The sequence below is a fragment of the Mirounga leonina genome, unplaced genomic scaffold, assembly GCF_011800145.1.
Source record: "Mirounga leonina isolate KUSES-001 unplaced genomic scaffold, KU_Mleo_1.0 Mir_151, whole genome shotgun sequence".
NCBI lineage: Eukaryota > Metazoa > Chordata > Mammalia > Carnivora > Phocidae > Mirounga > Mirounga leonina.
Window position 1 is genome coordinate 44,923,556 of NW_023270377.1, and position 13,735 is coordinate 44,937,290.

The window sequence follows — 13,735 nt, forward strand, 5'->3', positions numbered from 1 at the left end:
AAATTTCCTAGTCCACTTAATCTAAGCAGTGATGCTTACGACAATTCAGATATTATAAACTTAGTGGTGGTTCTTCCTTCAAAAAGGATTAAAAACAATATTGGCAATATGATAGTTCTTACCAGGTTGCCACTAAGAATTTTAAAAGCCTTTCTTCCTATACATGAGGCACAATGATGCATTAAAACAGAAATAGCAATTCACAAAATTTCAAAACAATATCTACTCTTATAAAGAAATGCTACTTTGTAGATCTGAAATAGACGTTTACCATTTCAGATGTCATTATATAATTTCAAATACAACTCATTTACTCAAATGACTACTTAACAATTCTCTCAAACTGTGTTTGCTAGACTTCACTTCAAAAGCAGTGTCCTCTGAGTAATTATAATCAATTACTAAATGCAGCATAGAGTTAAATCACTTAGAAATTCAGTTATACAACTGTTCTTTACAATAAGCCAAATTTTGTATTTTTGCGACCAGCAATGATCATCAGTATTTATGTTGGAGGACATGTTTATGGTTATAATAGTGCACATCCTCAAGGAGGTATTAGGAGAGTTCCACCATCAACCAAATTTACTAGGGAGTATTTACTAGGGAGTTGCAAAAAGACAAACAAAAATTAAATAGATTACAGAGAGTAACATTCACGCTGACCTTTAAATTTACATTACAAAGTACTCTTGTTAAATAAAACTCTTTTCAGTACTTACCACACTATGTTTTAACTCACGCAAGTGGAAATCGGGGTAAATTAACCTATTTCTGTTAAAATTTTACTTTAAAATACAGGGCTCTCTTAACGGTTGTAAACAGCCATGAGAGAAATCGAAAGGCTAAAATCAAGTTCATTCTCTTATATTAAATTTTAATTACTTCAAATTTGGAGATTTGCTACCACAGCAGAGATGGTTCTGTTTGCTTTTTAGCTAAAGAGCTGTGTAAGATCAATATTACCTCATTTACAAACTGAGAAAGAGAGAGCTTAGTTATCATTTCATGAAATATTATATAACCATGTGACAATGTTATACAGCCAAATCCTTAATGATTCAGTTAGGTTATTTATGCTCTGTCGTCTCTTCTACCAAACCTCTCAACAAGCTGGTTTCAGCCATTTAAATAACTATCATCATTTCTACAGAGAGTGGACTAAAGACTGCACCCAATCACTCAATCTGCTCTTTGTTGGTAGCACTGGTACAGTTTATTAAGGTCCCTGAAATTCTTAGAGGACTTGTGGTTGAAGTTTCAGGGAACAAGTCAACTGTAGCATCTGATAATCCTAAAAGAAATATCAGTTAATTGAAGTTACTTTTCCCTATAAAAATATACCTAGAACAAACAGAGAAACATCAAAGAACATATACATGTCATAATTATATGTCTGTATAAATACTTTATAGAGATATAAATACTGTATGGAGATAAATCTATATATACACAGAGAGAGTCATTAGTCACCTAAGTCTTGGAAATTTCCAGGACATATTCTGAACTTCCTCTTCAGAAGGTATATGACGAAAACAATATGTAGATATATTTATATAATGTTAATAGCAAAAAACAAACATGAAATAAAAGGAGCTATTAGTATCTAGAGTATGCTCTCTGAGGTGTACCCTAGAAAATATAGTTATTCAAAACTTTTTTAAAAAATCGTATTAAATCTTTGAATCACAATTGTTACATAAATTAATTCATTCACACTATGTGACCTGCCTTTCCAACACTATCCTTAAGTACACAATACCGAAAGGTGAAATGGATTCCAAATTTACCGTAACTATACCATTTCAATGAAAGCAGAAAATTGGCATTTATACCTGTGTCAATTAACTGTCTTCTGGTGAAAATATTCATGAACTGTAAGTATCACTAGAGTGGCTGAAAACATTTTCGTGGTATAAAACAAATACAAAACTAGCAAATAACAGAGCCTAAAAACAGTTTTAAGCACCTTCTAAGCCTAAAACAATGACTGGAACAATGACTGTTAGCCATTATCTTTAAAATAAAGGCCTGATTTCAATTCATATCTCCACTGCTTGAAAGCAAAGAGATTTCTCTGCTCAAAATTTACAGCATTTTCCCTCTTCTAATCTGAACATATTTAAGCTGCCATAGGAACAAGCTGAAGTTTCCTGATCTCTAAATGTGTTAAGGCAAGCATCATCAGAGCTAGCAGCCTATGTAACAAGGGCTGATACGTTTAGGGACAAGGGCTCACGTAACCATATGGTTGACTCCTGTAGTAACTACTTTTGATTTTATTATTATATCCAAATAACTTTTTTTTTTGTCTTTTAGAGGTTTTAGAGAACAAACTGCGATTTTATAGGATGAATCACTAACAAAATGCTCTGCTAAGTGAAATTTAAATAAAAATTATCTAATATTCATCAATGGAGATTAAAGATTTTCCAGATTTTTAAATTCAAAAGCAAAACTGGATATTTTACATTAAAATTACTACCCTAATATATCCTTGAGCCTTCACGTGTCCTTTGATTATTCAAAAAGAGTGCCTATTTTGTTACTATAACCATAAATTCAACTATTATCACCCTTATACTCCTACTTTTTAGACATTCACTATTAATAAGATAGTCTAACGGGGCGCCTGGGTGACTCAGCCTCAGACTCCTGGTTTTGGCTCAGGTTATGATTTCAGGGTTGTGAGATGGAGCTCCATGTTCAGGGTGGAGTCTGCTTAAGATTCTCTTTCTCCCTCTCCCTCTGCCCCTCCCCCCAATGTATGCACACCTGCACATGCTCTCTCTCTCTCAAATAAAATAAATAAATAAGATCTTTAGGGGCGCCGGGGTGGCTCAGTCGTTAAGCATCTGCCTTCGGCTCAGGTCATGATCCCAGGGTCCTGGGATCGAGCCCCGCATCGGGCTCCCTGCTCCACGGGAAGCCTGCTTCTCCCTCTCCCACTCCCCCTGCTTGTGTTCCCTCTCTCGCTGTGTCTCTCTCTGCTAAATAAATAAATAAAACCTTAAAAAAATTTAAAAAGATCTCTAAAAGACAAAAAAAAAGTTTTTTAAATAAAAATAAGTTACAATGAAGTATTTCACCAAAGATTTTATTATTTAAACAATTTATCCATACTTATTACTTTCTTTCTCTAATACGTTGACCTTTTCACCTGAAAAATAAACATCCATGCATACAATACAGTACATTAATCTATAATAGGTAGTTTATTTTGCTAATTGGCATGTCAAACTAAAAGTGAAATATTCACAATTATCATGTGTGAAACAAGTTCATACGTTATAGATAGCAAATGGACAATAAATTATATGTTGGTAAAATGTTGGTCAAAGTAAAATAGCACAAACAAAATTACAAAGTTCAGAGCTAGGATTTGAATCCAAGCTTGCTATTTCCTTGCACATAAAAAATATGCAACAAATATTTGTTGAATCAATTAATGAAAGGCTCCTAAATCTACTCTCTAAACTCTTAAAAGGAAACTGTTGTGGCCTTTGGGAAAAGATGTACACCATAATTGTAATTTTAGTCCCTCAAGTGTTATTTCCAAGAAGGGAGCCAAATTTTGCAAACATATCTGGTAACTTCTCATAAAGGCAAAATTGAGCCGGACCTAAAAACTAACTGGTCCTGACTATAAATATAAACCAAAAGAAAAATAATTTGCTGATTGTATTTTTCTGAGAATGACTCAGCTTTAACCATAACAAAATTTCACCCAATATTCTCCAATATTAAAATTTGATTAGGGACGCCTGGGTGGCTCAGTCGTTAAGCGTCTGCCTTCGGCTCAGGTCATGATCCCAGGGTCCTAGGATCGAGTCCCGCATCGGGCTCCCTGCTCCGCGGGGAGCCTGCTTCTCCCTCTCTCACTCCCTCTGCTTGTGCTCTCTCTCTCTCTGACAAATAAGTAAAACCTTTAAAATAAATAAATAAATAAAATTTTATTAAACTAAAGCTATGATTTAGTAATTGTTTTATTTAAATACAGATATGTCACTATAATATGTGTATACTAGATATAAATATTATTCTTTTACCCCTATAATCTCAATTGAGTCAACTGAGTAAGAAACTCTATGACCTTTATATTTCTAAAAACCTATTAACATAATTTCATCTCTTTAATGCTCACAGTAAACCTGTAATTATGTAAAGTTTCTTTACTTTGCAAGTGGAAAAACTGAAATCATAGGGAAAACACTTTGCCAAAAGTGATTCATAAAGTCAGTCTCAGAGGGTAGACTGATAGTCACAATCTCAAACTCACCAATTCAGTGGAAATACAATCCATATTAGCGTTTTGTACCATTCAACCCCCAAACTCACAACAGTAAACCAACCTCCCTGAAAAGGAAGGAAGGAAAGAAAGAAGGGAATGAAGGAAGGAAGGATGGGGACACAAATTTAACACATAAAAGAAGGGTCTGAATTGCAGATAAGGCTCTGAGTTCCTGGCTAATCTGGAACTTGGGAGCAGCAGGGCCTTAAGAATTGGGTGAATACTGTGTGAAATTGTGAGATCACCCCAACTTCTACGCCTTCAAGAGAAAGGGCAAGATCCACTTATGGGGGTCACTTTTGACAAACACAAGGAAGACATGCTAAACACGTTTTCCACTTTAACTCCATGACCCAAATCTGTGCCATTTGAGAATACCTAACTGAATTATTCAATTTAGGTGGCAAACCATCTGCTCAAGGCCCAAGCCTTCGATTCTTACTGGCTATGAAAACAACAAAGGCCAAGGTCAAGGGATTGAAGCTGCAGCAATCCTAGTCCAAGTTGAGAAGACAATGGCAACAAAATGTGAACATGAACAAGTATGATCAGCACAAGCAGCATCAGGCCCCAGCAATTCCACTGCAACACTGATTGAGGGTCAGACTTCCCTTCTAGAGCACTTCTTTCACTCTCCTTTGTCACATCCGACTGCACTCTCTGCTTAGTTTAATTTTTTTGCCAAGAAGACTGATCTTAGTCACCTAAAAATTCTCATTGCAAAAGAAACCCCTTGTTTAAACCCAAGTACCCAACAGCTCCTTTCCAATTATCCCCTGCAAGTTCCCCAGTCTCTTTCATGCCTGGCTACTGAGCCCAGTCTGGTTTGGCTGCCCGCCAGGTTCCTCTCTTCTTTCCTTGTCAGTCGTAAAAACTTGGAAAACACTCCTGGACAGCTCAAGGAGACCTTTTAATTATGCAACGGGCCAGTACCTTCGCCTGTCTGCTGTTTCCAGCAAGGCTTGGAGTCGCCAGCGACTGCACTCTCCCAATTGGTGGGTTTTCTAGCAAGGCTACTTGTTTATGTGGGGGAAGGAGGAAAAGACTGGCAGAGAAAGGGGGCGATTTGCAAATCTGAAAATATTCCAATTCCCTCTCAGACTTTCCTACCCCCTAACATTCACTCTCAATACCGCCCTCCTTTAGCACTTCATCATCCATTTGGTATCACAGACACAAAATCATCAGTATTGTGGTCTCCTACCACTCTTAGAAATTAACAAGCGAAACCGTAACCAGAACACTCCCCAGAAACTTTTATTCTTGCGTTGATGCAACATTTCTTTTCTAAAAAGCAGGTCCGAAAGTGAACTCAATTAAATACTTCCTAACGGACTGCATTATACCTCATCAAACTTGCAGACTGAAATCGTACATGTAAAATGCCTGATTGCACGTGAAAGTAAAGCGAGTTCAATTGAGAAAAACTGGTGGGACCCACGAAGGGGTACTTTGACTGACATCCTGCTCCTACGACGGGTTTGCCCAACAAGCTAAGCGGACGCTCCAACACCAGCTGCGCCTTCCTTACTCTGTCCCGGCACGCTAGTTCCAACGGCAGCGTCCGGCTTCCTGTTCAAGTCCCATTCAACATCGTAAACACATTCCAAGAAAACCAGCCTGCCCAGAGTTCCCTCCCGCACACAGGGAAGTGGGCGCGGCGCCCCAGGAGCCACAGGGAAGATGCGACCGCGCCGGATTCTGCTCGGTGTAGTGAGCCAGCCCGCGGGGAGGTGGGCCCGGGCGAGCGAGCCTGGCAGCGCGATCGAGAGCCCGCGGTCTCCTCCCCGCGCCGCGCCGCGCTCCCCTCCTAACGGAACGCCGGCCACAAGGAACTACTGGACCCGCCCAGCCGAAGGTTAACCGTGCGGGCGCCGCCCCTAAGTCGAGGCCCTCCCAGCGCTGGCTTTAAAGACTCCTGAGCCGGCCTCGGAGCTTCGCGCCTCCCCGCCCCCATGCCCACACTCTCTCCTGGAGCCAACAAAAGGGAGGTTAAGCCGTAAGAAGTTTCGCTCCTGGGTCGCCCCGTTTGTGACCCGGCGACGAGGCGCCGGCTCCGTCCCGTCGGGTCCGCGCACCCTCAGCGGTGCCGATCCACCGGCCCCCCCGCCCGCCCCCCGCCAGCTCCCGCCCACCGGCCCAAAGTTACCACAAAGGGCTAGGAAGAGGATCCCGGAGCCGCGAGCCCGATGCGTCCCCGACCTCGCCGGGCTCCCCCGTCAGCCCTCAAGCGCTGCCATGGCAGTCGTCAACAGGTCTTCGCCTCCCTTCAGGCTGGAAGACTCCCGGTGCCTCTCACTGCCCTAGTTTTTGCAACCTGCCCGCCGGCGGCAGCGGCGACGCGCAGCCCCGCGCCCTCCTTCCCAGGCACCCGCGGCGGGCGCCAACCGCCGCCCACCTCCTCTCGGGATGTCAGTTTAAGAGAGACTGTGCGCTACCTGACGGGGAGGCTGGGCTCGCAGGCCGGGAAGACCCCCAGATAAATCGCGGTCTCTCCGTACCTTACGGACAGATGCAGTCGGGTCAGGCTTCGGGCAGGGGCGCGGAGCGCTGCCGCGTCCTCGGAGCCGCGCGGGCTCCGCTCTACGCGGCTGGGGCGCCGTTTCCGCGGCCGAGAGGGAGAGTTTTTCGACGTCAACACGGTGCTGGACTCGGGACCCTTCGGCCCGGGTCCCCTCCCTCTTCGCGCTCTCTGCCCCCTCCCTCCTCTTCCTAACCGGCTGAAGCTAAAACTGGCGGCGGCTGGGGCTCGAGGCTTGGGACTCCGGGTCGCTCCCGGCTGGGAGCGCCGGGCTCCCCCTCTCGGCCAGAAGGCAACTCTCAGACTCCGGCTGGCGCACTTCTGGCGGTCTCCTTGGACACTTCCAAACGGGACGCCTGTGTGCGAGCTCTCGGACTTGCTTCGGGCTCTGATGGTCGTTTCCTATGGGCCCCCTGGGCTGTCTGGTGTTTGCAGGCGGGACCTAAGGGAGAGAGTGAAATGGGAGAGAAACCCGGCTGTAGAAGGAGAGGCCTTACCTTAGCCGGTACTTGGCCGGTATAGGAGCAAAAACGCAGTGCCCCCACCCCCGTCCTCGTCCCCCGCCAAGTTTCCTTTTGAACCTCCTCCCTAAAGCCCTGGATGGGGACTATTTGCCTTCCCTAATCTCTCTGTGTTTCCTAACACAGTTTTAAAACACCTCTGAGGCTTAATAAGAAAAAAAAGGGCCAAAAGAAGCACACACACAAGAATACGAGTAGAACGTGCTTTCTTTACAACATTTATCAGCAAAGCATTGCACAGTTGGTGCTGCTGTCCCGACGGTACCCGCACAGACATTTTTCATTTTTCCTAATTTTTTAACTCCGCCTGAATCTCCTCACTTTACTATGCCTTAGGAAAGAAAAAGAAAGAAGACTGCTTCCACCACCAGATCATGCTCACTTGCTTCATTCATGTGTGCACATCAGAATTCAGAACTTCTGTGTAGGGTTTAAGGGAAAACACAACAAACCATTCTTACCCTGGTAAACCTTTGTGTGGGAGGAAGGAGGAGGAGGAGGAGTATCCTCATATAAATCATTCTTAAAGGATGTGAGGACCTTAACATTTTTCGAGATGCTGCTCAATTTAGTTTGCTAGATTTTCATTTGAATGTGAAAATAGATGGATAAAGAAAAATAAAGCATTTTGTAAGGCTAGCAAATATATGTGTGTTACAGTGGAATGAAGGGCTTAGACTCAGACAATCCAGATCCCTTTCCAGACTCCATACTTATTCATTCTGCGCCCTAGGACACTCAACACAATTACAACTAACAAAAGGAATTATATAATCAAACTCACAGAGTCACGGTCACATTTGCAGGGGTTAAAATAGAGTAGTGTCAGGCACAGAGAAGGCACTCAATAAATATTTGGTTCTTACATCCCACTATATTTAACTATAATTAAGAAAAGATGGTACTGAAGATATCCCCCGAAGACCTTGTTAACTAAACCAATTTTCTTCTCCCTGATGCTTTTTCCATTAAAAAAGATATAGCTTGCAGTTTTTGAAATGGAAACTAAATTTAGGGATCACCTAGCTCTAGTCAGACTCTCTCATTTTAAATACAAGGTAACTAAAGTCCGAGAATCTTAATTGACTTACCCCAAATCTCATGATTAGGAAGTGCTAAATAAAGCTAGGACCAGAAATCAGGCCTCTTCATACTTGGTCAGGGTCCTCTTTTAACTGTGTTTTCTCTTTTATCACAACAGTCAAACACACAGTAAATAATTTTATTAAAAACAGTCTAAGGACAATGCTAATTGCTTTTTCTATAAATAACCTCAATTTAAATTGTTTCTAAATAATTGTAAGTAAACAATTAATTTATAACCACTATAGCCACTATAAACAATAAAGATTATGACAATAAATCAAGTGCTAGCCCAGTACTTAGGAATAAGGAGGTTGACTACCTATCCAAATTTGTGCTTATATCATGTCATTATAAATATACAGATCTTTTCTCTTAACACAGTATCTTAAAACTCTGATAGAGAATTCTAGATTCCCAAGAATACATCAACAAACCACTAGAATCTGCTGACCCTGTTTTGAGGAGCACTAGATCAGCCTTCAATATATTACAGCTTCACTTGAACAAGTGCAGGGCATAAGAACAAATCAGGCTGCAGAGATCAAACATTATAAGCACTGCCCTATGAATTAATGGACAACCTCATAATGTGTACTTCTTATTCATTTGCTCCTGATGGCTTTGAAGAGAAGTTCTTCCAAACCCTTTCTCCCCTTAGTCAATGTTGAAGGTCACGTGGACTTTTACACAACTCCCAGGTTCTCAGAGATAAGACTTTATATTCTCCTTCTGAGTAGGGATTCTCTACTACTCCAGCTTCCCCCTAAATTAGCCACTAAAATAATTTCTTGAAGACATTTGATAGCCTTCTCTATGTTCCCTTTCCACGAGACTTGGAAGTTGCCAAAAAAAGAGAAAAAAATTATAACTGTAAAGTGCATCCATCATGGATGGGTGAATGGGGATGCATGAATCCCCATAACTGTCTTTTTCCAATCATTGCATACAGTGCTAAAAAATTATTCATTTTTACATTTTCTCCCAATGTTTAAATTCTCTAAACTTGCTATTGCTTTGTAATTTTTGTAACCTGACTTTTGATATGAAATGCTTTATGAAATGGCTTAGAGGTGTAAAAATCTCAAGGATGTCAAGAACGAAATTTTCAAAAACACTACAACCAAATAGAACAAGATTTTAAATCCAATCTATTAAAGAAAAGCAATGCCACGGAGGGCTTCAGAGGCCCTGGCAGGGCACTACCATTACAATGTGCCTAATTCTACCCACTGCAAATACTCAGATTTCTATTTGAAAATTCTTCACATTCATCACTGGGCAAAGAGAGCACCGTTACAATAATTTTTAAACTAATTTTCTGGCTCAAGCCAGTTTGAAGTTTCTATTACTTGAACTGAAAGAACCTTGACAAAGACAAAAAAAAAAAAAAACCAAAAACAACCTACGTGTTTTTTATGTTGAGAATAACAATTTTATTGTTGATTATTACAAAAATACACAAAAACGGAGTGCCTGGGTGGCACAGTCGGTTAAGCATCCAAATCTTGGTTTTTGCTCAGGTCGTGATCTCAGGCATTGAGAAGGGATGTTATTTATTGGAGAGTCCCTGAGATCAAGCCCCGTGTCAGCTCCACACTCAGCATGGAGTCGGCTTCTGATTCTCTCTCCTTCTCCCTCTGCCCACCCCCCCCCCCCCCAATTCATGTTCTTCTCTCTAAGATAAATAAATAAATCTTTTTTAAAAATACACAAAAAACACGCTGGTTGTTTAGCTCTATATTACTGCAAACCCATCATTTAGAGTATTTGACAAATTTTTTTTAAAGACAATAAAAACCAAGACGTAATTCAAAATCTCAGTTACGTGACTTGAAAAGGGAGCATGTATGTTTTGCAAGTTGAAACCGCAGCCAAATTCTACTCATTGAGTTCCTAGGGGATCTGGGTTACAAAATTAATGTGTTACATTTACTTTCTCATTTCCATCCTTTTATCTCTTATTCTGTTTTTGTCCTCCAGATTAAGAATATGAAACTCAGTGAAAAAAAAAAATGAATAGGGCCAGTGCAAAAAAGAAATATCACCTGTATTTTCACCACCAAGAGTACCCATTGCTAACATTTGCTCTGTGCCCTCCAAGGATCATTGAGGTCCCTGAGAGACTTACTCTCCAATAAATAACATCCCTTCTCAATGCCTGGGCTGGGAATAAATTGAGAAATAAAACAAAAGTTTAAAACAGAAGCTAAAATATTGCCTGTATTATTGACAGACACTTGGTTTGAGTTGGTGCATCTAAAACTGAACAATCAAAATAGTAGTTTCAGTCACACGGTTCCTGGTCCCCCTACCTAGGAGGAGATGTCTTTTGAAAAAGGAGTTAAATTCTGTTTCCTGAGATCTATGAGAGAGAGAAAGAGACAGACAGATTGAGAGAGAGAGAGATGGAGGCAAAGACAGAGATACAGAGAGAGACAGAAAGAGGTAAGGGTGTAGCTGAACTCTGCACAGCCAGTAATTCTTTCCAAGTTTATTCCTAAATATATTTATCAAATACGTTGCAACACCACTCCAAGAGCAAATGAGTAAAGACCCAGAAAAAATATATTTTTTTAAAGATTTTATTTATTTATTTGAGAGAGAATGAGAGAGAGAGAGAGAGCACATGAGAGGGGGGAGGGTCAGAGGGAGAAGCAGACTCCCCGCTGAGCAGGGAGCCCGATGCGGGACTCAATCCTGGGACTCCAGGATCATGACCCAAGCCGAAGGCAGTCACTTAACCAACTGAGCCACCCAGGCGCCCCAGAAAAAATATTTTAGCAAGGAAATCGAGAGCCAAGAAAAGGCATTACCCAGTACCTATAGCCACTTTTTTTCCTTTTCTCACAGGAAAGTAAATTGTACATACTCACTACTTAGTAATAATATAACAGTATATCATAGACTTGTCCCCTCCCTGTGTTTATTAATATATTTTTTTCCATTATAAGCAAACTATGGCCATCTGGACAAATATTTATGTTAGACTCAGGTTACGAATCTTTGGGTAAAACATGAAAGTGTAATACTAAGTTCTTTTTTTTTATCCTATCATATTTCACCCAATTTTGATGTGTCCCATTATGGATCATCCTCACTTGGTTAAGGTGATGGTCCCTGTCAGGCATCTCCTCTATAACATTCTTCTCTTTCCCTTTATAATTGGTAGGTATTTTCTGAAGAAGTACTTTGAAACTATGTAAATATTTCATTCCTCATCAAACTTTCAATTCATTCATTTATTTATTTACAGTAATAACAGTTTATAATCTGTTATTTTCATGATTTATTTTGAGATTCACATTGTGTCAGATTTGGCCAAAGTGAGTCCTTTCAAGCTAACTTCTGTGTCCCATAGCCATGTCTCCATCGTCCAGGAGCACTTCCTCACTTCTGGGCACAAAAAGGTATTCAAGTCTCATTTTACATTTTCCCGGCCCCAGCTCTAGAATCAGCCATTTCTTGAAAGAAGACAGTCCCTTTCACTGAAGGATGATATTTACAATCTGAGCTCCAGGTGCTGTGTCATTGCAATTAGGCTTTTTGCTTTACTTAGTCCCTTTCAGTAGCCAAAACCAGGGAATACATGTATACATTTATATATTTTATTCCCTCTCCCTCTGAATCTTTCATTTTGAAAATCTTGAGCTCATGCACTTACCTCTAATTCCAAATTTCATATTTGTAACTCCCTTCTCCTCCAGTGAAAATCTAATTCTACTCCCATTATCCTTAATATATTTTCTTATTTAGTCAGTGTCCTGGTCTATAACCAATTTCCCGTGGCTGTCACAGTCCCTCCCCTGTGTGGCCAGGCCACTTCTCCGCAGGAATATCTTCACCATCCTGCTCAGGACCAACAACTCAAGACAGACCCCTACATCTTCCCCCACCTAGGACTCCAGCACATGGCCAGGCTGACTTCTGTGTGATTTCTTCTGCATCTTACTTGGGCTCTAACTTGTTACCCGAGGCTGCTCCTTCAGAAGGTCACCTTTTTCACTACACTTGGGCTTCCTGACCCCTCTCTGGGCCACTGCAATCCCCCCATCCCAGTCCCAGTGCAGAGGTTTACCTTGCTTGGCCACTCTTAATAGATGAAATTCATATTGCCAAACTAATTCTGGAAAGTTAATAAAAACGTACACTCTTAGGAGCAGTATATAAGTGAGTGCCATTTCTTTAATGTGCAACACTTGTATTTTCTTGATTACCTGTGTTACCTAGTTAGTAAGGAAACAGGCACAGGGGGCTGTGTGAAGCATGCTTCTCGGTGTTCTTGACACGTCATTGTCCTGCAAGTTCCCACAGTCCCCTCTTGATTTTATTTCATGATGTGCTTTTATCTCCATTTTCTCCCATCCGCTAACCCAACACTAGCATTCATTCTAATGTGCTTTAATATGTATCTTTTAAAAATTTTATATGTATTCTTGCAAAATACTTACTTTTTATGCTTTTTAATGTATGCAAATGCTATTGTGTAAACTACTCCATCTTGGTTGTTACTTTTTTCTCCAAACTCCTTTAAGGTTTCAAATAATCTAAGTGAGAATTTAGCTCAATTATTGTTTGAATTCTTATTCTTTTATTGTTTAACTTTCACTGTTAATAAAGCTGAATATGTTTTCATACAGTTAGTAAGCATCTGTATTTTTTTTTTTTGTGAACTGGCTATTTGTATATTTTACTCATTTTTTTCTCTTTTCCCAATGGATTTGTATATTTTTCTTTTTCGTAATGATTTTTAAGGGTTCTTTAATATATGTATTAATCTCTAGCAAAAAATAAGGTGTTTCCTTAAACTTAATTTAAATAATTAAATCATTTTGTTGATTCCTTTGGACTATATACAATTTCTTTAAAGGTAGTCTTGTATGTCTTCTGGGGGTTTTTGGTAATGCTTATAAAGACCTTCCACCCAAACTAATCACCTATATTTTCTTCCAGTGTTTGTAGTTTTATTTTTTTACTTTTTTTCCCCCCCAATTTAGTTTGGTGTGAAATCTAAGATAAGGCTTTTGTTCTCCCCCGCCCCCACCCCTGGATAATTACCTAGGTGTCTAACACTGTTTAATGAATGAGTCATTCTTTCTCCTGTGGTTTTAGAAGTAATCCTTATCACATATTAATTGAAATATGAAACAGTGTTGGGCGCCTGGGTGGCTCAGTCGCTGGGCGTCTGCCTTCGGCTCGGGTCATGATCCCAGGGTCCTGGGATCGAGTCCCGCATCGGGCTCCCTGCTCGGCGGGAAGCCTGCTTCTCCCTCTCCCACTCCCCCTGCTTGTGTTCCTGCTCTCGCTCTCTCTCTGTCA

The 13,735-nt window shown here is 40.7% G+C and overlaps 1 protein-coding gene across 3 annotated transcripts in view; it reads right to left on the minus strand.

Annotated features, from left to right (window-relative positions):
• The window catches only part of GULP1 (GULP PTB domain containing engulfment adaptor 1), a 250,258-nt gene extending 242,979 nt beyond the window's left edge, over window positions 1–7,279 (minus strand). For 2 of the 3 annotated variants that reach the window (XM_035007558.1, XM_035007559.1), the window contains exon 1: window positions 6,793–7,278. The gene's annotated coding sequence lies outside the window, so the exon portion shown is untranslated. Of the gene's footprint in view, window positions 1–6,792 lie in introns of all 3 variants that reach the window. The other variant, XM_035007560.1, reaches the window with a different exon arrangement.
• Between the last annotated feature and the right edge of the window lie 6,456 nt (window positions 7,280–13,735).